This window comes from Leopardus geoffroyi, chromosome B3 (genome assembly GCF_018350155.1).
Source record: "Leopardus geoffroyi isolate Oge1 chromosome B3, O.geoffroyi_Oge1_pat1.0, whole genome shotgun sequence".
Lineage (NCBI taxonomy): Eukaryota > Metazoa > Chordata > Mammalia > Carnivora > Felidae > Leopardus > Leopardus geoffroyi.
This window is the reverse complement of record NC_059337.1, coordinates 10,092,153-10,117,674: the sequence shown is the minus strand read 5'-3', so window position 1 is coordinate 10,117,674 and position 25,522 is coordinate 10,092,153. Positions and strand designations below refer to the sequence as shown.

Here is a 25,522-nt window from a genome sequence, read left to right as displayed (position 1 = left end):
TGTCTGAACCTTGATATCCACTCAGGTTGTGATCTGGTCGTGGGAATGAGCCCTGAGCCAGGATCTGCACTGGGCATGAAACCTGCTTGGGATTGTCTCTCTCTTTCTCTGCCCCTCCCCCACGCACACTTTCTCTCTCTCTCTCTCTCTCTCTCTCTCTTTCTCTCTCTCAAAAATAAACATTAAAAAATGTATTAACATATACACCTATATGTACAACCATATTAATAATAGCTGACATTATTGAGTACTTACTACTTACCAGGCACTATGCTAGGCCACGTACGTGTTCTAACTCAATCTTCAGAGCAACTCTCTGAAGTACTTTTTTATTTGTGAGAGTACCGATACACAGTTCAAACAAGTTTTCCAAGGTCATAGAGCCAGGAGATTGAACGAATTAGCTTCAGAACCTGTGCTTTCAAAACCACTACCATATTTATGTTCAGATACAGCACAGAGGAAACAAGCCTGCCTCACGGAAGACTTCACAAAAGAGGTGATGTTTTAACAGTCTTGAAGAAGGATGAGTTCATCAAGGGGACCAGAAGATTGACACTGTAGTTGGTTCCCTAGCACCCAATCTGGTCTTCTTAAGCAACTGTGAAGTTTGGAAAAGTATGGAGAAGATGGAACCCCATGAGTGGCCCATGACTGGTTAGTGAGGTCAGTAATTCCAGTATTTCCAGTGCTCTGGTCCATGACTCACTTAGAAACTCAAGCCTAATAGCATTTCTTTGCAACAGAAATTGGTTCAAGAAAGTCCACAAGATCACACTGAAAACTACTCTTTCTCTTCTCCTGGACATGAAAAAGGAAATAAGTAGCCCTGCTTGCTACTGGCAGTCATTTCACAACCATGAAGAGGACCAGCATTAACCTGATGGTCACGGTTTTCATCTGAGTTGCCCACTCCTCAGCCAGGATTTCACCTTCCACCGGCTTTTCACCTAACTCTCCACCATAGGAAGTCATCAGCTGTAATGGTAGTTCAGGCCGGGGCTTTGAACCACCCTCCTTTCCACCAACAACGGGGTCCTTGCCACCATCTGACTAGTGAGTGATCCAGTCACAGAATCCATCCTGAGTGAGCCTGAGGCAGGGGTTCGTAAGCACCTAGTCTACCCAAAGTGACCCCCGGGAACAAGATCGGGGAGACTCTGAGGAGCAAAACAAGGAGAAAAGGAAACTAAATACAAGGGCACATTACCAAACTAGTCACTACTGTTGATAGATGGATGCTTCTGCTACTGGGAAACTCTGAGGAATTCTATAGACTATAACTCAGAAATGTCACCACTGGATATCTGAAAGAGCGAACCATTTTTCTGCCAGTTTTCATCTCCCATTGGTCAAATGTTGCCCATGAAGTGTTAACTTCTTCATACTTGCAGATTTGCACGTGCACCAGCGTCCAGCTGGCCCTTTCGTTTGTTCCCACAAGAGCCGGGAAACGGGTATCGGAAAAGGCCTGGGGCAGAAAGTGAAAAACATGGCGTACGCAGCTGAAGCAAGGTGCTGATACAGCTGTGCAGAGCTTACCCCTGCACGAATGGCTAGATTGGAGGTGGAATGAAGTATCTACACAATAGTACCAGATGTCACAGAGAGAAATCAAAAGCACTTGCAAGCCCGAGGTCATTATCCAGCTGCTAGAATTTGGCTACCTCTATAGCTCCAGTTATGTGAGGATAATAACTTCCTTATTGTCCAAGCCACTTCAGTCCTTTTAACCCTCTCCCCTTTCTTAAAAGGAGACTACTAGGGGAAACGTATACATATATCATGTGTGAACTGTGACACGGGACGTAGCTGGAGGAAGGCAGCCAGAAATATAGAATTTGTTTTCCTTGAGACAGAAGATTTGTTTTCCTCGTTGGTTGCAAAGCCTTAATGGTACTGTGTTGTCCATGTTCGAAATTGCTATTTTTTATAAAAACTAAAGCATGTTGTCTTTTCTGTAATCTGAAGCTAAAATCCTGCCAACTTTTACAGAGGGCATTCCATACAGGAGAAATAATACGGTCAAAAGAAGCAAAAAAAGTCATTAATCAGCTCAGTTTTTCATTCAATAAATTTAGGGTGCCTCTCATGTCCCAGTTGTTGTCACTGACGATACAACAGGGAAACACACAGACAAAATTCCCCACTATCAAGGTGCTTACGGTCTGGTAAGGGAAACAGACAGTAAATGAATAAATAGGAAGGGGGGAAGGTAAGACGGACAGTTTTTAAAAAATTTTTTTAATGTTTTATTTTTGAGAGAGAGAGACAGAGCATGAGTGGTGGAGGGACAGAGAGAGAGAGAAAGAGACAGAATCCGAAGCAGGCTCCAGGCTCTGAGCTGTCAGCACAGAGCCCGACGCGGGGCTCGAACTCACAAAATGCAAGATCATAACCTGAACTGAAGTCAGATGCTTAACCAACTGAACCACCCAGGCACCCCAAGACTGACATAGTTTTAAAGGCTCATTTGGCTTCTGTATTAAGGACAGACTGTAAGGGACAGGAGTGGAAGCAAGGAAACCAGTTTAGATGTCAAGGCAGTAATTTGGGCTAGAAATGATGGTGGCTGGACAAGAGTGGTGAGAGGTATCCATTCCCATCCCCTTTATTGGGCATGTCAGTAAAATCTTTGAGGAGGCAGATGGCTGAGAAGGAAAAAATGAACTCCAAAAGGACAGAGAAAGAAATAACATAGAAAAGGGCACTGGGTGAGTGTTAGGACATTTGATTGGGGGTGGGGACGTTTGATTGGGGGTATATGAAAGAGGCAGAGATTTAAAGAAATGTGGGTTATGAACTGAATCCACTTTAATGTTAAACAATAGGCATATGATTGATAATATTGGAATTACTTTTAACTACTTTAAGTCACTGGGTTGTGTTTCTTTAAATATAACACCTTGCAAAGGCTGGACCCTGTGGGACCCAAAATATATCGGGTTGCACTGAATGAAATTTGTCCTGTTTAACACATTTTGAAAGTGATTTTAAAGTATGTCTACTCCTTAGTTTATTAAACCTTTCCCTCTGGAATACATTAAATACCGACTCCTGCAAAGAAAATTAGAAAGAAGGCATTTAGATATGAATCAAACTAGACCCAGGATCAAAGGGAGTCTTGTTAGATAGAATGTAGTTCAGAAATGAAGTTAACTAGGGCGCCTGGCTGGCTCAGTCAGTTAGGCATCCAACTTCAGCTCAGGTCATGATCTCATGGTTCGTGGGTTCAAGCCTCACATCAGGCTCTGTGCTGACAGCTCAGAGCCTGGAGCCTGCTTTGGATTCTGTGTCTCCCTCTCTGTCTGCCCCTCTCAGGTCATTCTCTCTCTCTCTCTCTCTCTCTCTCTCTCTCTCTCTCAAAAATAAATAAACATTAAAAAAAAATTTAGTGAAGTTTACTAAGTCCAGACTCCTCACATTAATCATTTCATCATTCATATTTCCAAATATTTACACTTTCTTAAACAAGTCCCTTTTCTTTCCCTGAGAGAGATGCTTGGTTCTTAAGGAGCCCCAGGGTTTAGTAAAGGACAAGTGTATGAAGTGAAGTATGAATCATATTTGACCGTGAGGCCACATCTTTGTGATTTGGTTGGTCTCCTTTCCACACTCAGTGGAACAGTAAAGTAGAGGAGCAGCTGGACGACCAGTTGAGCAGAGAGCACTGTATGGCCTCCTGGTTTAAAACATCGGAGGGGCACCTGGGTGGCTCAGCCAATTGAGCCTCCAACTCACAGGTGAGCCTCACAGTCGTCAGACTGAGCCAGGCATCGGACTCCATGCTGGGCGTGGAGTCTGCCTAAGGTTCTCTCTTTCCCTCTGCCTCTTGCTCTCTCTCTCCGAAAAGAAAAAAAAAAAAAAAAAGGGACAACAAATTCTTCTTTAAATATCTTTTTTAGTTTACTCATTTATTTTGAGAGACAGAGAGTGAGCGGGGGAGGGGCAGAGAGAGAGGGAAAGAGAGAGAATCCCAAGCAGGCTCCATACTGGCAGTGCAGAGCCCAATGTGGGGCTCAAAATCACACACCGTGAGATCATGACCCGAGCTAAAACCAAGAGTTGGATGCTTAGCCAAATGAGCCACCCAGGTGCCCCAACAATTTCTTCCTTTAAAATGCAAGTATAGGGGCATCTGGGTGGCTCAGTCAGTTGAGCACCTGACTCCTAGTTTTAGCTCAGGTCGTGATCTCACAGTTCATGGGTTCGAGCCCCACTTCAGGTTCTACACCGGTAACTTGGAGCCTGCTTGGGATTCTCTGTCTCCCTCTCTCTCTCCCCCTCCCCTGATCACACACTTTGTTTCTCTATCAAAATAAATAAATAAACTTAATAAAATGAAATGAAAAGTATACAATGGAATATTACTCAGCAATCAAAAAGAATGATATCTTGCAATGTGCAACAACGTGGATGGAACTAGAGTATATTACGCTAAGAGAAATAAATCAGTCAGAGAAAGACAAATATATGATTTCATTCAAATGTGGAATTAAAGAAATACAATGGATAAACATAGGGGAAAGAAAGGGAAAACAAGATAAAAACATAGAGGGAGGCAAACCATGAGAGACTCTTAAATTTTTTTTTCAATGGTTATTTATTTTTGAGAGAGAGACAGACAGAGTGTAAGTGGGGGAAGAAGAGAGAGGGAGGGAGACACAGAATCAGAAGCAGGCTCCAGGCTCTGAGCTGTCAGCACAGAGCCCGACGCAGGGTGCAAACACAACCACGAATGAGATCATGATCTGGGCTGTAGTCAGACGCTTAACCTACTGAGCCACCCAGGCACCATGAAGAGACTCTTAAATACAGAGAAGAAACTGAAGGGGAGGTGGGTGGGGGGATGAGCTAAATGGAGATAGGTATTAAGGAGGGCACTCAGTGGGATGAGCACTGGGTGTTATACGTAAGTGATGAATCACTGGGTTCTACTCCTGAAACCAATACTATACTGTATGTTAACTAACTTGAATTTAAGTAAGTAAATAAATAAATAAAATTCAAGTATACTCTAAGAGTATCTATAACACCTCTAGGCACTTATAGCAATGCCCCAATTATCGAGGATGGTAGGCAATGGGGCACTGACAAAGACTATCAGGAAGAATCCTAAAAACTAAGGAAATCAGGGAACCGAAGCTCTGGTCCATCTCTGCCTAGTATCTAGATTTATAGCTTTATGAAAGGCACATCGCTTCAACAAATGGCATTGGGAAAACTGGACAGCCACATGACAAAGAATGAAGTGCAACTTTATACCATATTCAAAAATTAATTCAAAATAGAACAACGACCTAAATATTAGAGCTGAAATATAAAACTCTTAGAAGAACACATAAGAGGAAATCTGCATGACATTGGATTTGGCATTGCTTTTTTATATGACACCAAAAGGACAGGAAACAAAAACAAAAATAGATAAATTGGACTCCATCAAAATTACAAGCTTTCATGCATCAAAGAATATAATCAATGGAGTGAAAAGCAACCCACAGAATGGGAGAAAATATTTGTAAGTCCTATATTACAGAAGGGGTAATATCGAAAATATATATATAGAACTCCTACAACTCAGCAACAAAAACCAACAACCTAATTTTAAAAATGGACAAAGAACTTGAATAGATCCTTCCCCAAAGAAAATATGCAAATGCCAATAAGCACATAAAAAGATGCTCAACATCGGGGCGCCTGGGTGGCGCAGTCGGTTAAGCATCCGACTTCAGCCAGGTCACGATCTCGCGATCCGTGAGTTCGAGCCCCGCGTCAGGCTCTGGGCTGATGGCTCAGAGCCTGGAGCCTGTTTCCGATTCTGTGTGTCCCTCTCTCTCTGCCCCTCCCCCGTTCATGCTCTGTCTCTCTCTGTCCCAAAAATAAATAAACGTTGAAAAAAAAAAAATTTAAAAAAAAAAAAAAAAAAAAAAAAGATGCTCAACATCACTCATCACTAAAGAAATGCAAATAAATACCACAATGAGATACCACCTCACGTTCATTACGATGGGAAAGAAAGAAAGGAAAGAAGGAAGGAAGGAAGGAAGGAAGGAAGGAAGGAAGGAAGGAAAAGGGGGAGGGAGGTGAGGGAAAAAAAAGAAAAGAAAGGACAGAAAGGAAAGGAAAGGAAAACAAGAAACAAGAAGTGTTGACAAAGATGTAGAAAAATTAGAACCCTTACACTCTGTTGGTAGAAATGTAAAATGGTGCTGCTTCTATCGAAAACAGTTGTTCTTCAAAAAATAAAAAAAAAGCCACCACTTGGGTGGCTCAGTCATTTGAGCATCAGACTCTTGATTTCGGCTCAGGTCATGATCCCAGGGTTGTGGGATACAGCCTTGTGTTGGGCTCTGCACTGAGCATGGACCCTGCTTGAGATTCTATCTCTCTCTCTCCCTCTGCCCCTCTCCTCCACTCTCATGCTCTCTCTCTGAAATGAAATGAAATGAAATGAAATAAATTAAAATTTAAAAAGAAACAGCATTAACATTTGATCCAGCAATTTGACCTATGGGCATATGCCCAAAAAGAAATGGAAGGAGGGACTTGAAGATATATTTTTAGACCCAAGTTATACCGGCATTATTTACAATAGCCAAGCAGTGAAAGCAGCCCAGTGTCCATCAATGGCTGAGTGGATACACAGAAGGTGGTTTACACATACAATGGACTATCAGTCAGCTTTTAAAAAGAAGGAAATGCTCTGTAGAGGCCAAGATGGCAGAAGAGCCTGGAAGTTGTTTTTGCATCTCTCGTCCCTGAAATGCAGCCAGATCAACACTAAACCATCCTACACACCTAGAAACCTGATTTGAGGATTAACACAACAATCTGCACAACCTGAACCACAGAACTTGGCGGGTATGTGTTGCAGAGAGGTGAACTGGGGGAGAGAGAAGCTGCGGAGGGCAGGGAGCTGTTTTTGCTTGTGGAGAGAGGATGGAGACGGCAGGTGGGGGTGGAAATACGGGAAAGCATCCCTCCCCTCAAGGCGGCTGGAGAGAAAAGAAAGAGTATGCAAGGGACTGAACAAAAAAATGGAGAAAGGAGAAAGGAGAGAGTTTAAATTCCATTAAGACTCTATGAACAGGGGGAGCGCAGAGTCTGAAACTCCACAGCTCATTAACTGGCAGAGCTCTGGTGGGAAGGGTGAATCCCCAGGAATGGAGAGTGAGGTCCTCAGGGTGCTTAGGCCACATAGGGAGAGGAGGCCCCCTGCTGGGAGGACCTTGGTAGAGGCTGTGTGACCATCCCACAGGCAACGGTCCCAGCAGACCCTGAAGAACAACCACATTCACTGGTGCTGGAACAAGGACATAAAATGGGAAACCTGGCACCACATGTGTGTTGTGATTTTCCATAATCCCTGAAAACACTGCTGCTACACGATCGCATGAACTTTTTCTGGGGCGGGCTAGCACCCAGCCAGTCTCTGGGCATGGGCAGCAGCACGGTCCCGTGAATGTTCCTGAGTGCGGCCGGCACCCGGCCAGTGCTCGGTGAGACCCTCCCTCAGAGGGGCGGAGCGGGTCAAAGCCATGGTCCCTCAGAAGTGAGGGGTCGGGAAACACAGCCGCATCCGAGATAAACTCAGGAGGGAGGCACCGCCAGGCAACCTGATGGCTTGGTCACAGACGGTGTCAAACCAGGCAGTGGCAGAAGCTGGAGACAGGACAGGTGTGCGACTGCTGGTGGGGAGAACGGAGTTGTGATACTAGAGTCTGGTAGCTGGGGGACACCTTTTTCACCACTCCTGCACATGATCATTAGCACCTACAAGCGCCACAACAATTCACCCCAGTAAGCTAAGCAGCGCCATCTAGTGGAGAATGGAGCTGTTACACTAGGCCCCGCCCAACTGGGCCAACCTCTTCAGGAACACAAGTCGCTCTCTGCCTGCTTAGTTTCTGGACTCTAAAGGGCTTCATAGTTTGGCTTCTAGGGGAAATCGATGTAATTTGAATCGTATTTCAGTCTGTTCACTGGTCCATCTATTCTATTTTTTTCTTTTCCTTTTCTTTTCTTATTCTTGAATACAGAAAGAGAAAAAATTATTTTTATTTTCCATTTTTATTAAAAATACTTTAATTTTTTTCTCTACAATATTTTTTATTTTTGTAAATTTTTCAAATTTTACTTCCATCATTCCAATTTATTCTATCTCACTGTATTCATTTTTTCAAATTTTTAAACGTTTTCCTTTTTTCTTTCTTTTCTTATCTTTCCCTTTTTTCTCTAATCTATCAAGCTCCTTTCCACAACCAGACCAAAACACACCTAGGATCTAGCATCATTTAATTTTTTGTGTTGTTTTTACTTTTTAATTTTAATTTTTTTACCTTATTAATTGCTTTTCTTCCCTCAAAATGATGGAACAAAGAAATTCACCCCAAAAGAAAGAACTGGAAGAAATGACAGCCAGGGACTTAACACAAGATACAAGCAAGATGTCTGAACCAGAATTTAGAATCAAAATAATAAGAATACTAGCTGGGATAGAAAATAGATTAGAATCCCTTTCTCTGGAGACAAAAGAAGAAAAAGCTAGTCAGGATGAAATAAAAAATGCTATAATAAGCTGCAATCTTGAATGTATGCCATGGTAGCAAGGATGGATGAGGCAGAAAAATGAATCAGCAATATAGAAGACAAACTTATGGAGGGAAAAAAAAGGGAGACTAAGGCAAAAGAGCACGATTAAAGAATTAGAAATCAGTGACTCATTAAAAAGCAACAACATCAGAATCATAGGGGTCCCAGAAGAGGAAGAGAGAGAAAAAGGGGTAGAAGGGTTATGTGAGCATATCATAGCAGAATCCTAACCTGGGGAAAGACACAGACATCAAAATCCAGGAAGCACAGAGGACTCTCATTAGATTAAAAAAAAAAAAAAACCACCATCAATAAGGCATATCACAGTCAAATTCACAAAATACTCAGGCAAGGAAAGAATCATGAAAGCAGCAAGGGAAAAAAAGTCCCTAACCTACAAGGGAAGACAGACCAGGTTCACAGCAGACCTATCCACAGAAACTTGGCAGGCCAGAAAGGAGTGGCAGGATATATTCAATGTGCTGAATCAGAAAAATATGTAGCCAAGAATTCTTTATCCAGCAAGGTTGTCATTCAAAATAGAAGGAGAGATAAAATGTTTTTCAGACAAACAAAAGTTAAAGGAGTTTGTGACTACTAAACCAGCCCTGCAAGAAATTTTAAGGGGGACTCTCTGAGGGGAGAAAACAACAACAACAACAACAACAACAACAACAACAACAACAACAACAACAAAACCTAAAGCAAGAAAGACTAGAAAGGACCAGAGAACACCAGAAACTCCAACTCTGCAAGCAACATGATGGCAATAAATTCCTATCTTTCAGTACTCACTCTAAACTTCAGTGAACTAAACGCTCCAATCAAAAGTCCTAGGATAAAAGAATGGATAAGAAAACAAGATCCATCTATGTGCTATTTACAAGAGACCCACTTGAGACCTAAAGACACCTTCAGATTGAAAGTAAGGCGATGGAGAATCATCTATCATGCTAAAAGTCACCAAAAAAAGCCAGAATAACCATATTTATATCAGACAATCTAGACTTCAAAATAAAGAGTGTAACAAGAGATGAAGAAGGGCATTATATCATAATTAAGGGGTCTTTCCACCAAGAAGACCTAACAATTGTAAACATTTATGCTCCAAATGTGAGAGCACCCAAATATATAAATCAATTAATTATAAACATAAAGAAATTCATTGATAATAATACCATATTAGTAGGGGACTTCAAAACCCCACTTACAACAATGGACAGATCATCTAAACAGAAAATCAACAAGGAAACAATGGCTTTAAATGACACACTGGACCAGATGGACTTAAAAGATATATTCAGAACATTTCATCTGAAAGCAGCAAATACACATTCTTCTCCAGTGCACATGGAACATTCTCCAGAATAGATCACATACTGGGACACAAATCAGCCTTCAACAGGTACAAAAAGATTGAGATCATACCGTGCATATTTTCAGACCACAATACTATGAAACTCGAAATCAACCACAAGAAAAAATGTGGAAAGATAAGAAATACTTGGAGACTAAAGACCATCCTACTAAAGAATGAATGGGCTAATCAAGAAGTTAAAGAGGAAATTAAAAAGTACATGGAAGCCAATGGAAATGATAACACCACAGTCCAAAACCTCTGGGATGCAGCAAAGGTGGTCATAAGAGGAAAGTATATAGCAATCCAGGCCTTCCTAAAGAAGGAAGAAAGGTCTCAGATGCATAACCTAACCTTACACCTTAAAGAGCTGGAAAAAGAACAGCAAATAACACCCAAAACCAGCAGAAGACAGGAAATAATAAAGATTAGAGCAGAAATCAATGCTATCGACAACAAAAAAACAAAACAAAACAAAAACAGTAGAACAGATCAATGAAACCAGGAGCTGGTTCTTTGAAAGAATTAACAAAATTGATAAACCATTAGCCAGTTTGATCAAACAGAAAAAGAAAAGGACCCAAATAAATAATATCAAGAATGAAAGAGGAGAGATCACAACCAACACAACAGAAATACAAACAATATAAGAGAATATTATGAGCAATTGTATGCCAATAAAGTGGGCAATCTGGAAGAAATGGGTAAATTCCTAGAAACATACACTACCAAAACTGAAACAGGAAGAAATAGAAAATTTGAACACACCCATAACCAATTATATGCCAATAAAATGGGCAATCTGGAAGAAATGGACAAATTCCTAGAAACATACACACTACCAAAACTGAAACAGGAATAGAAAATTTGAACACACCCATAACCAAAAAGAAACCGAATAATAAAAAATCTGCCACAAAAAAAAAAAAAAAAAAAAAAAAATACAAGAGTTCAGGGCCAGATAGCTTTCCAGGAGAATTCTATCAAATACTTAACGAAGAGTTAACACATATTCTCTTGAATCTTGAAGCTGTTCCAGAAAACAGAAATAGAAGGAAAACTTCCAAACTCTTTCTATGAAGCCAGCATTACCTTGATTCCAAAACCAGACAAACACCCCGGTAAAAAGGAGACCTATAGACCAATTTCCCTGATGAACATGGATGCAAAAATCCTCAACAAGATATTAGCCAACCAGATCCAATAATAGATTAAAAAAATTATTCACCACGACCAAGTTGGATTTATACCTGGGATGCGGGGCTGGTTTAATATCCACAAAACAATCAATGTGATACATCACATAAATAAAAGAAAGGATAAGAACTACATGATCCTTTCAATAGATACAGAGAAAGCATTTGACAAAATACAGCATCCTTTCTTGATAAAAACCATCAAGAAAGTAGGGATAGAAGGAGCATACCTTGAGATCATAAAAGCCATACATGAAACACCCAATGCTAATATCATCCTCAGTGGAGAAAACCTGAGAGCTTTCCCCTAAGGTCAGGAACAAGACAGGGATGTCCACTCTCACCACTGTTATTCAGCATAGTATTGGAAGTCTTAGCCTCAGAAATTAGATAACACAAAGAAGAAAAGGCATCCAAATCAGCCAGGAGGAGGTCAAACTTTCACTCTTCGCAGATGACACGATAATCTATATGGAAAACCCAAAATATTCCACCAAGAAACTGCTAGAACTGATTCATGAATTCAGCAAAGTTGCAGGATATAAAATCAATGCATAGAAATTGGTTGCATTCCTATATACCAACAATGAAGCAACAGAAAGAGAAACCAAGGAATCGATCCCATTTACAATTGCACCAAAAACCATAAAATACCTAGGAATAAATCTCACCAAAGAGGTGAAAAATCTGCACACTGAAAACTATAGAAAGCTTATGAAAGAAATTGAAGACACAAAAAAATGGAAAAATATTCCATGCTCCTGGATAGGAAGAACAAATATTGTTAAAATGTCGATACTACCCAAAGCAATCTACATATCAAAATAATACCATCATTCTTCACAGAGCTAGAACAAATAAACCTAAAATTTGTATGGAAACAGTGAAGACCCTGAATAGCCAAAGCAATCTTGAAAAAGAAAACCAAAGCGGGAGGCATCACAATCCCAGACTTCAAGCTGTATTACAAAGCTGTAATCATCAAGACAGTATGGTACTGGCACAAGAACAGACACTCAGATCAATGGAACAGAATAGAGAACCCAGAAATGGACCCACAAACGTATGGCCAACTAATCTTTGACAAAGCAGGAAAGAACATCAATCGAATAAAGACAGTCTCTTCAGCAAACGGTGCTGGGAAAACTGGACAGCGACATGCAGAAGAATGAACCTGGACCACTTTCTTACACCAGACACAAAAATAAACTCAAAATGGATGAAACACCTCAATGTAAGACAAGAAGCCATTAAAATCCTCGAGGAGAAAGCAGGCAAAAACCTTTTTGATCTTGGCTGCAGCAACTTCTAACTCACCATGTCTCCAGAGGCAAGGGAAACAAAAGCAAAAATGAACTATCGGGACCTCATCAAAATAAAAAGCTTCTGCACAGCAAAGGAAACAATCAGCAAAACTAAAAGGCAAACTGACAGAATGGGAGAAGATATTTGCAAATGACATATCAGATAAAGGGTTAGTATCCAAATCTACAAAGAACTTATCAAACTCCACACCCAAAAAACAAATAATCCAGTGAAGAAATGGGCAAAAGACATGAATAGACACTTCTCCAAAGAAGACATCCAGATGGCCAACCGACACATGAAAAAATGCTCAACATGACTCATCATCAGGGAAATACAAATCAAAACCACAATGAGATACCACCTTACACCTGTCAGAATGGCTAACATTAACAACTCAGGCAACAACAGATGTTGGGGAGGGTGTGGAGAAAAAGGATCTCTTTTGCGCTGCTGGTGGGAATGCAAACTGGTGCAGCCACTCTGGAAAACAGTATGGAGGTTCCTCAGAAAATTAAAAATAGAACTACCCTACGACCCAGCAATTGCACTACTAGGTATTTATCCAAGGGATACAGGTGTGGTGTTTCAAAGGGGCACATGCACCCCAATGTTTATAGCAGCACTATCAATAATAACTAACGTATGGAAAGAGCCCAAATGTCCATCAATGGATAAATGGATAAAGAAGATGTGGTATACATATACAATGGAATATTACTCAGCAATCAAAAAGAATGAAATTTTGCCATTTGCAACTACATGATGGAACTAGAGGGTATTATGTTAAGTGAAATTAGTCAGAGAAAGACAAAAATTATATGACTTCACTCATATGAGGACTTTAAGAGACAAAACGGATGAACATAAGGGAAGAAAAAATAATATAAAAACAGCGAGGGAGATAAAACATAAGAGACTCTTAAATATGGAGAACAAACAGAGGGTTGCTGGAGGGGTTGTGGGAAGGGGGATGGGCTACATGGGTAAGAGGCACTAAGGAATCTACTCCTGAAATCATTGTGGCCCTATATGCTAACTAACTTGGATGTAAACTAAAAATATATATATAAATTATTTTTAAAAAAAGAAGGAAATGCTGACTCATGCTACAACATGGATGAACCTGAGGACATTACATTAAGTGAAATAAGCCAGTCCCCAAGGGACAAAGAGTATATGATTCTACGTATAGGAGGTACCTAGAGCAGTCAAATTTGTAGAGACAGAAAGTAGGATGGTGGCTGCCAAGGGCTGGAGGAGGAGGATGGGAGTTGTCTAGTGAGTAGAATTTTGGTTTTGCAAAATATAGAGAGTTCTGGGGATGGATGGTAGAGATGGTCGCCCAACAACAGGAATGTACCAAATGGCACTGAACTATACACTTAAAAATGGTTTAGATGGTAAGGGTGCCAGGTGGCTCAGTCGGTTGAGCGTCTGACTCTGGATTTCGACTCAGGTCATGACCTCACGGCTTGCGGGATGGAGCCCCACATCAGGCTCTGCACTGACAGCAAGGAGCCTGGTTGGGATTCTCTCTCTCTCTCTCTCTCTCTCTCTGCTCCTCCCCCCCCCCACACACATACACAAATAAATAAAAAGCATTCTTTAAATCTTTTTTAAAAAGTGGTCAAAATGGTAAATTTTATATACATAAAATATAGTTTACGACAATTTAAAAAATGTTTAAGATAATGAATAGAAAATGCTTTCACAGGGGCGCCTGGGTTGCTCAATCAGTTTAGCGTCTGCCTTCGACTCAGGTCATGATCTCCTGGTTCATGAGTTCAAGCCCCGTGTGGGGCTCTGTGCTGACAGCTCAGAGCCTGGAGCCCGCTTCAGATTCCGTGTCTCCCTCTCTGTCTGCCCCTCCCCCATTCTCTCTCTCTCTATCTCTCTCAAATATAAATAAACATTAAAAAAAAAAAAGAAAATGCTTTCACAGTGTGGCATGTACAGAATGTACTCCAACCATAATAAACTGCATACCTGTCATCATATCACTACGTTTTCTTGAGTGGAAGCCCAAGACAGTGCCAACATGTCACAAGTTCCTTTCTGGGAAAAAGCACTGTAGTGGGATGATATCATCAGAAATTTTAGAAATGCCTGAGAAATCATTTAGTCCCATTCCCCAAAAGAAGACAAGTTACAATGCCTTGACAATTCTTAGAGTTCTTATTTCTAAAATGAGAGGTTTAGACAATTTAATTAAACCGTCTGCAAGTCCTTTCCTCTGTCACAGTTCTCTATTCTGAGTCAATAGTGTGTCAATGTATTCAGGTCCTCCAGGAGGAAGGCAGGCTAAGGGGTTTATGCTCTGGATGTTTCAGTACATATATACACACACCTTGCTTCAAGCAGAGACGCTCACTTTTCATATACTGCAGTTATGTTCAATATTTACTTTCTTGAAAACATTTTTCTAATTTAAAAAAAATCAAAAGCTACATTTTTCAGGAAGCCAGCTAAGCGTCCTAAGTAGAGGTCAGCCTATGAGAAGCTGGGGCATGGAACCAGGCACGGCATTGGATGGCTAATAAAAATTCAAGGTGCACTGACGTAGGAAAAAATAAGAACTGAATTGGTAGGAGGTACCAAGCTCCTCCTTAGTTATTATGCTCATTTTGGTCTCAAAGTCTTGTGTTCTTCTTGAAAAGAGAACAGAAATTCACAGGTATAATTTCTATGTAGAGCAGAACCCACCGTATGTCAATCACTGGGGAAGCCACATCTTACCGATCTGACTATGGTCAAAGAATCCTATCTTAGAAGGAATGGGACAAAGGTTAGCTTGTATAGGAGGCTCAGTTGGTTAAGCGTCCAACTTTGCTCAGGCCACGATCCCATGGTTCATGGATTCTAGTCCCACATCGGGCTTGTGCTGTCAGCTGGGAGCCTGGAGCCTGCTTGATTCTGTGTCTCCCTTGCTCTCTGTCCCTCCCCGACTCACAGTCTATCTCTGTCTCTCTCAAAAATAAATAAACATTACAAAAAATTTAAAAAAAAAGTTTTGTGACTTAAAAGAGGTAAGTAAATTTCACTTATTTAAAAAATTCACTTACCTGGCTTCCTCAGCCTACTATTCACCAGGGTGAATTCTTGTCATTGTTAAAAACTCAGCTCATTTGTGGAGCGCCTGGGTGACTCAGTCGGTTGAGTGGCTGACTTCAGTTCAGGTCACGATCTTGCAGTTGGTGGGTTCAAGCCCCAAGTCTGGCTCTGTGCTGACAGCTCAGAGCCTGAAGGCTGCTTCAGATTCTGTGTCTCCCTCTCTCTCTGCCCCACCCCTGCTCATGCTCTGTCTCTCTGAAAAATAAACAAAACATTAAAAATTAAAAAAAAAAAAAAAAACTTAGCTCATTTGTAACGCTTAAGGAAGCCACCCAGAGTGGTTAAAGTACCTTCTCCTCTCATCCCCAAACATTTTGTCATATATTTACACCACATATGCACATGTACCCCGTGGCACTCGCCATTTTTTACTATCATTAACTATCATTTACTATCACCTTCTCCTTAGCCAGATATGCACTCCTCAAGCCAAAGTCTATGTTCTATTTATCTGTATCCTCAATCCAGACAGCAGGGCCAGAGTACTGAATATGCATTTTTTAACTGCACTAAAATAATTTTACGTCAAGAGCCACAGACAATTGACCCTTTTTTCTCTAGCCAACTTTCTTTGATTCATGGGTGGGTTTTCTACCACACTTCATCTTTTAGTTACACGCAGATGATTAAATGTTAACTCCTGTTAACAAGATTATTTAGTGATAGAGAAAAATACAAATGGAAATTAAGTTAAAAGTCTAATGGGTGATGGGCATTAAGGAGGGCACCTTTGGGGATGAGCACTGGGTGTCGTAGGTAAGAGATGAGTCAATGGTTCTCCTGCTGAAACCAAGACTACACTTTATGTCAACTAACTTGAATTTAAATAAATAAATTAATTAATTAAATAAAATAAATAAATAAATAAATAAATAAATAAATAAATAAATAAAATGAAATACCAGTTTTTAAAACAAGCTATAATGCCTAGGTGTTTAGAACTGGTCTTTATGAGTGTATATATTTAAGTTACATTTTAATAAAAGTGACTTAGGTAAAAAAAAAAAAGTCTACATACAAGGCTGTGCAGACTTCAATCAACATTTTGAAAATGGTTACACATATTATATATGAGTGTATGAATTATATGTATACAGACTGAATGTATATATGCACTTATATATGAAAATGCATCAAGATGGTTAGCAGTGTTCCTATTTCATAGGGGTGTCTACAGACATTTTATAAAATATACTTCTGAGACTTCCAGTTTCCAGCCTGGCATCTAAGGAGCTCGGAAATCACCACTCTGTCCTAACATCAAATGAAAAATGAAGCATATTGAGAAATCCTTGGATCCATCCAGGAAGTGAGGTCACGGGGCAAACAAACCGCTACTCCCAAAGCTGGAGAGACCATCAGACAGATACAGAGACTCACAACTTACAGGAGCAGAAACCCGCAAGGGAAAACCTCTGCAGAAACCAGCATCCAGGCAAGAAACCCTGAACTGGGATTGATGAATTTGCTGGAGGTTTAGCAAGGAAAAGTCTACAAGATAAAAACTCCAGGGGACCCAGTCATGGGGTGGGGGAGATCCCCTCCCTGCTGTGAGTTTTACCTCCAGAGGCTGGAGGTTCCCACAGTGAAGACTGGAGAAGTCCCCTCATGGCTTCTGGCAACGGGAGGGAGAAATGGGGCCATTCTGAAATATGCCAGACCCTTCTGTTCTTCACTAGACCCGTCCTCAAGAGAAACTATTTTGCCAGAGCCAGAGCCTCAGTGACCCTGAGGAAGGGAAATACCTAACTTCAGTCATCCTGCCCCACCTAAGCAAGGAAGAGGGAGACGGAGGGTCCCCTGTGAAGTTCACAGCCAATGGGTGCAGGCTTGCTAACAGACTGAGACTGCACGCAACCTGTACCTGACCACCACATTACGAAAAACCTCTTTACTGCTGTTCTTTTACCCAGCACAGCACGTCCAGCTTTCGACAAATAATTATCAGGCATACTGAAAGGCAAAGAGACATAGCAAACCTCAAAAACACACTCATACATTGCAGGGAGGCTGGTACAAACAACGATGATTCATATGCAAAGGGCGCTACAGGAAAAAGCAGGCAACACGCAAGAACAGGTGGATAATGTGAGCAGAGAGATGGAAATCCTGAGAAAGAATCGAAAAATGCTAGAAGTCAAAGAAAACCGCCCTAGAAATGAAGAATGTCTTTGATGGGCTCATTTCTATACTGGACATGGCTGAGCAAAGAATCTCCAAGCTTGTGGACATCCCAACAGAAACTGAAAACTGAAAAACAAAGGGAACAAAACTTTGAAAAAGCATAACAAAATATCCAAGAACTGGGGCACAACCACAAAAGGTGTAATATGCAACCTGAAACTAATGTAACAATTGTGTATCAACTATGCTTCAATTTAAAAAAATTTATCAGGCAGTTGAGGCAAGAATTCCAAAAATATATATATATAATGTACAAGCAACGTGGATACCAAGGGGAGAAGAGAGAAAAGGACAGAAAAAATATTTGAAGCAATAAAGACTGAGAATTTCCCTAAATTAATATCAGACACCATACTGCAGATCTGGAGAACAGTCAGCGTAAATGGGGGAAAAATTATACTCAGGCATATCATATTCAAACTGCAGAAAATCAAAGAAAAAAAATCTTGAAAGAAGCCAGAGATGGAAAATAAAAAAAACAAAAAACAAAAAAACTTCATCTACTGGGCACCAAGGTAACCATTGCATCAACCTTCTCCTCCGGAACCGTGCAAGCAAGAGGTGAAATATTTGGAAGGTCGAGAGGCGGGGGGGGGGGGGGGGGGGGGGGGGGGGGGGGGGGGCGGGAAAGGCAAGCACCAACCTGGAATTCTGTATTCTGAGATATTATCGCTCAAAAGTGAAGAAAAATGCTTTCTCAGACACACAAAACTTGAGGGAATTTGTCACCAGTAAACTTGCCTTACAAGATATAGATTAGGAGACGTTTTTCAGGGAGAAGGTGCTGGGTGGAGACCTCAGGAGCGTCCCAGGTGAAATGGAAGGCTCCCCCATACACTCAGCGGAAGGACAGACCCGAGAACGAAGCCGCCACTTCAGGCTGCAAGGTGGCAGGTTTAACGCACAAGGGAACTTACCTACGAGGCTTGTCTTGGGTGGCCACAGGACCAGTGCATCTCTGCGCCCGTCCTGAGCGTCACCAAATCTCTGCCATCTGCATTCAAAGCGCCGTCCAGACGGTCTCAACAGCACCTTTCTCGAGACTCCGTCCTTGAACGGCTCCCACGGCGGAACGGCAAGTGGGCCGGATGTTCCACGAACAGGGAGGAGCCTCGGATACCCCAGGTCAGGTCAAGGGGCAACCAGGGGTCACGTCCGTGACGACTTCCTCCTGCAGAAGGAAATGGATATAGGTCAGAAACTCAGATCTACATAAAGAAAGGCCATTAGAAAAGGTGCAAATGAAGGTAAGTAACTTTTATTTTTCTTACTCTTAATTGACCAGATAACAGTTCGTTAAAAATAACAAGTGGCAACAATATTTGATTTTGGATGCTCATTATTACTAACGTAAATACATAAGTATATGCAATTGCATAGAAAAGCCTGAGTTTGTGTAAGTGAGGTGAATGACAGCAACGATACATGGTACAAGCAAGGCACAGGAGGATGGAATTAGGAATATTTTGTTAGTATAAGGTATTTGCACTACTCATGAAGCAATATAGAGTTATTTGAAAGTGGGCTTGGGTTTGTTGTAAATGTATATATTACAAACTCTATCTAGGGCATCCACTTAAAAAAGAAGTAAAAAAAAAAAGGTAAGTCTAATTGAGATGCTAAGAAAGGAGAGAAATCAGAGTCATATAAAATGCTCAGTTAAAACCACAAATGACAGGAAGAGTGGATGACACAAATACGGGAAGACAAAAAAAAAAAAAAAAGAATAAGCACAATGCATAGAAAATGGAAACAAATATAGTAGATATTAATGCAACTGTATCAATAATCGCTTTAAAAGTCGGTGGTTAAATACACCAATTAAAAGATAAAAATTGACAGAGTGGATCAAAAAGCAAGATTCAACTGTGTGTCATTCATAAGAAAGAAATTTACTTTAGATATAAAGACACATATAAGTTAAAAATAAAAGGAAGAGGGGCACCTGGGTGGCTCAGTCGGTAAATCATCCGACTTCGGCTCAGGTCATGATCTCGCAGTTTGTGAGTTCGAGCCCCGCCTCAGGCTCTGTGCTGACAGCTCCGAGCCTGGAGCCCTCCCTCATTCACGCTCGGTCTGTCTGTCTGTCTCTCTCTCTCTCAAAAATAAGTAAACATTAAAATTTTAAAAAAATAAATAGATAAAAATGAAGTCTATTTTGGGGTGCCTGGTGGTTTAGTCGGTTAAGCAGTTAAGTGCCTGACCTCGGCTCAGGTCAAAATCTCACAGTTCATGGGTTCAAGCCCTGCATCCACAGCACAGAGCCTACTCGGGATTCTCTCTTTCTCCTCTGTGCTTTCGCCTTCTCCCCTGCTTGCTCACTGTCTGTCTCTCTCTCAAAATAAATAAATAAAAATTTAAAAAATAAACAAATAAAAATAAAAATAAATTCTATTTATATCTTTCTGTATTCTCCAGATTCCCTATAATGAGTGTGTGTTCCTTACACATAAACAGATAAAACATGTTAAAATTCTCTCATTCTCCTTTTCTTACTATCAAAGAGGAGAAAAATCAAACTCATGCATTGGGCTTCTTCAAACCTCCTGCTTGAGTTGTTTGATGAGTAACATGCTCCTGTTCTCTGGCACTGATTGAAATTGTTCTGCACTAAAAACACTGAGAAGAGAATTTCGACCCTCCCAATCTGTCATCTTCCTGGGTTTCTGCTCCTAGTCCTCCTGCCCCACAAACCCAAAGGATGTTGAGAAGTGTGACTTTGTCCACCGTAATGCATAATGCAAAGCTCACTGATTTGGAAGGAACTGATTCTCTAAGTGCAGCCGTCAGTTAACAGAGTATTACTATTTCATGGCTTTTCTGTTCATGTGGACTTCTGAGTCATAGAGTAGAAGGCAAAGGCTGCTGAGAGCTACAGTCTTGTCTGAAACTGTTAAGTGACGAGTGGGACCTCATTTCACATACACAGGTCATCACAGACTCTGAGAGACCACGATGTATATTTAGCCAGGAAGCGTGTTTCCATGGCAATCTTACATTCCTGTGTCTGCCTTTCTTCCCCCACCGGTGGCTTAAGTCCATATTGAGCCTCTGTGAACACTGCCCATCTGCAATGCAGCTGGGGCCTCTGCTGCTTTCTTTATGGGCCACTCATAATCCTGAAAGTTAGGCCAAAAACCCAGACAATAATGTTCACAGTATTTATCTCGTGATTGCTCACCATTTGTGAAGAGACGCTCACACGAAGATTTCACAAGGAAATACATTATTGCATTATTTGTAGCAGCAAAACACTGGAAATCACCATAACATCCAACAAGAGGGGATTTTGAAAGCAAATCATGGCGAGGGCACGTGCTCTGAAACCATTAAAATCACTCCCTGGGAGAATATTCAATTGTAGGAGGAAAGCGTATGATCAGATTACAAAGTGGAAAGGCAGGGTCTCCAGATAGGCCCTACAGTATGATCCTGATTTGGGGTATTTAAGAGATGGGGCAGGTACTCCCAGAGAGTTGATGGAACACAATTCCACCAAAGAACCACGGCTGGGTCTTTCCATATGATCTCACCACCAACCCTCCAGTTGTCCAGCTGGGCTCCCAAGTGTTGTTGACCAATGAAGCAGACACTGGCCACACAAGGTAATTCACATGGAGACTAGCAGTGTCTCCGGGAACAGATGGATAGCACTCATGCCAGCTGATCAATATGCCAAAAACCCACTGGCTGATCTCTGTGGGCGTTTCGAGCACAATGGCAGGGAGGGAACACCTACTTAGCTCCTTGGCACTGGTAATACAAATACTTACTCACATGGGACACAATGGTCACTGGGCCCTGACACAGCTCCCCAAGGCTCCCACGGCCAGCAACAGATGGTGTTCACTAAGGCAGAGGCTCCGTGTGGGGTCCTCTGAGGGCCAGCCCTGCCCACGTCTCTCTTGGCAAGGACTCTGTGTCCCCACAAAGCCTTCCCCCAGGCTGGGGATTCCTCATCTCCTGTGAGAGAGGGAAACCTGGCACCTATTCCCTTCTATCTGTTTACCCCCAGTCAGTGTGATGCACTGAATTCATCAGGACATGAACTTTCAAAACATTCACATCCCAGAGCTGGACATTCAAGCCTTTTAATTCTGACATGAGTTTCACAAAGCAACTGTCAAACTTCTAAGAAGTGATGGAGTGGAGGGAGGAGTGAAGGATGGCCCCAGGGTAGAGTACAAGGGAACGCATTGGGGAAGGTACCTACACTAGTAACTCCAATTTATATCCCATCACATAAATCCATGCATCGAATAAATACTGGGAGAGTAATATACCCTTAACAATCATTACAATTGTTATCTCTGTGTAGAAGTGTGAGAGATGCCTTTCAGCTTCTTCTACTATTATATTTTTTTTAAGTTTCTGCAATGAATGTATATCATAAAAGAAATGTATTATACGTTAGGATTAGCTTCTGATGGCAGCTTGCTATGTGAAAAAAAATCACAGTCAAAATTGGTTCCTTTAATTGTCTGCTAAACACAGTACTCAGCCATACACTGAGCCACCCAACCAATAACTCTTGTTGGCATTGGGACAAAGTTATGTTTTCAGCTAAGCACAGACAAGGAAGTCAGCTTGCATGTACGCTCCATACTGTATGAACAATAAGCTCTAGAAACACACACATATAGCTGAATTTGCTTAAGTCGATGCACTTATAATGCAATCACACCACCCTCAGAAAACCACAAAAGGCTATATTAGAAACTTATTACTCAAAAGGGGGCACCCGGTGGCTCAGTCAGTTGAGCGTCTGACTCTTGATTTCGCCTCAGGTCATGATCTCATGGTTCCTGAGATCAAGCCCCGCGTTGGGCTCTGCACTGACAGCGTGCAGCCTGCTTGGGATTCTCTCTCATGCTCTGTCCCTTCCTCTCTCTCTCTCAAATTAATAAATAAACTTAAAAAAAAACATATTACTGAAAAAAAAAGTTGTTGAAGAAAATAGAATAACTTCAATACCCAAAAGATAAAAACCTGTGATTCAAGGGGGTTATATAATCCCTTTTTAATTCCTTTCTAAAAAAAAAGGAATTGCATCTGCTAACTATGATACTTATTAAATACAAATTAAATAAATCACTATCCTGGTCTGAAGAATAGACATAACCTGACAGAGTAAACGCCCTTTCTTTTTTTTAATGTTTTTAATGTTTTTATTGATTTTTGAGAGACAGTGAGAGACAGAGCATGAGTGGGGGAGGGGCAGAGAGAGAGGGAGACACAGAATCCAAAGCAGGCTCCAGGCTCTGAGCTGTCAGCACACAGCCCAACACAGGGCTCGAATTCACGAATCTCGAGATCACGACCTGAGCCAAAGTTGGAGGCTGAACCGACTGAGCCCCCCAGGCACCCCAGAGGCTCTTTCATACTATATACCAGCCAGGCTGGATGGACAGGAACTTACCAGAACAGGTCCAGCCTGGCTGGAATGGGACTGGCCAGATGACACATGCAGAGTGTGTTGTAAATATTTTCAGATCACGTAATTCCAGACAAGGACACTACAATACAGAGAGGGTCTGCTCCAAGCCCCCACCTAATGGGTGCAGACCAGAGGGTCAGAGAAGCCAGCCACCGACCCAAGTTCACAAACTAGCCTGGGGTTCGTGGGGACAAGACTCCAGGTCTCCTAATTATCCACCCTGAGGGCATTCTGAAGCTTTCTATTTTTTTCACAGAGGAGGGAACTGAGAAACACCAGGTGGATGATTTGAAAATATGGGGTAGGAAAAGCATACAAGCAAACCTAGCACACAGAACTCAAAAATCATTTGTTCAATGAAGTTCAGCATATGCTAAAGGCCTATTTTGCTCAGATGTGGATTTTTGTAAGCAAACACATGCTCATTGTAAAAACTAAATACTGAAATATACAAGAACAAAATTAAAATTCTACCCCCTCTATCCCACCACTAGAGTAAGCCATTATTGGCCATAATGAACAGTTTGAAGAATTTTCTTCCAAATATTTCATTTATATATGTAATATATATTATTTTATATGTAAAAATTATATCTACAATATACATATATTATGTATTAAATAAATACACACTATTTATGTTACACATAAATATGTGTATGCTTTGTTTATGTTACACATAAATATATATTATTCTACGTATACTTATATATAAATCAGTAATTTTAAACAAAAGTTGACTCATAATGCCTACTGTTCTATTTTTTTTTTTACTTTAATATATGAGAGACATTTATCTATGTCAGTACATATGGATTGCCTTATTTGTTATAATGTCTGAATAATATTGGTTCATCTCTCTCACACTAATGTTCTCCCTTAAAGAACAGGGTAAATAAAGAAATTAAAAAGGTCATTGTGGGGATGAACATTTTATAAATGGCACTAGGAAATTTGGAAACTCATTTGGGAAAATAGAAAATTAGATCAATTCTTCATGCCATACACTAGGATAAATTTCAAACAGATCAGAGGTTTAAATGTAAAATACGAAATCAGACAGAAGAAAACAAGGGTGAATATATCTAACCAGGGAGTGGGGATGTCTTCCCTAATCATAACAGAGAATCCAGGAACAGTAATATAAAAATTGATCAGTTTGACCACATAATTTTTTTCCTAATGGTCAGGCCAGAAAGGGAAAAAAAAAAAAAAAAAAAAGGAAAGGGAACCTATACATTAAAAAGACACTAAAGAGATAAATCAATAAAATATAATAAGTGGACCTTGTTTGCATCCTGATTCCAATAAACCAAGTATAAACACATGTACCACACATACACATGCACATACATATACACATGCACACACATAAACATGCACACACATACACACGAGCATACATATACACATACACATACACATGCACACATACACATGCACATACATATACACATGCGCACATGCATATACATATGCATACAAATGCATATAAATATACACAAGCACACACATATACACGCACAAGCACATTCACATACAGACACACACTTGTGCATATGCACATTGTTACAAGACCATCAGGAAAACTTGGGACACTATTGAATATTCAAGATTGGAAAGTAGTAAATTTATGTCATTTAATGATATTACAGGACTTCTGTCAAATCACATATTTTTTAGAGACAGTGATTAATATTTGCAAATAAAATAGCATGTCTAAGATTTGCTTCAAAAATAATCCAAGGAGTAGGGTGGGAAGAAGCAGTTGGCAATATAGATGAAATTAGAATGGTCGTGGATTTTTATCATTATTGAATTTGTGAAATGGGTACATGATGGCTCACCATATAACATCTTTCTTTTTTGTATACATATGTTTTTTCATGTTTATTTATCTTGAGAGAGAGAGGAAGCAGGGAATGGGCAGAGAGAGGGAGAGAGAATCCCAATCAGACTCCATGCGGCCAGTCCCAATGTGGGACTCAATCCCACAAACGGTGAGATCATAATCTGAGCCAAAATCAGGAGTTGGACACTTAACTGACTGAGCCAGCCAGGCACCTCCTTTTTTGTATCTGTTTAAGTTTTTCCATGCTAAATTTACATACTTTTAAAAACTACTGATACAGTGATACAGTTGAAAAACCCTCTCCTGGCTTCAGTTCTGCTACTTAACTGAGTGATACTAGCCAATTACACTACACTAGCCAATTGTATAATTACAATCACACACTGCCTTGTTGTTCCAGTATTCCGTGTCCAGTTAGATTTCAAATCCTTGATAAATTGTTTTGTTCATCTTTTTTCCCCAGTGCCTCCCTTGGAGTAGGATTA

At 40.7% G+C, this 25,522-nt stretch overlaps 1 protein-coding gene across 1 annotated transcript in view; it reads right to left on the bottom strand.

The window, feature by feature from the left end:
- SV2B (synaptic vesicle glycoprotein 2B) overlaps positions 1 to 15,540 on the bottom strand; it is a 211,549-nt gene extending 196,009 nt beyond the window's left edge. Inside the window, exon 1 of the mRNA XM_045448723.1 lies at positions 15,516 to 15,540. The gene's annotated coding sequence lies outside the window, so the exon portion shown is untranslated. The remainder of the gene's footprint in view (positions 1 to 15,515) is intronic.
- Positions 15,541 to 25,522: the final 9,982 nt, after the last annotated feature.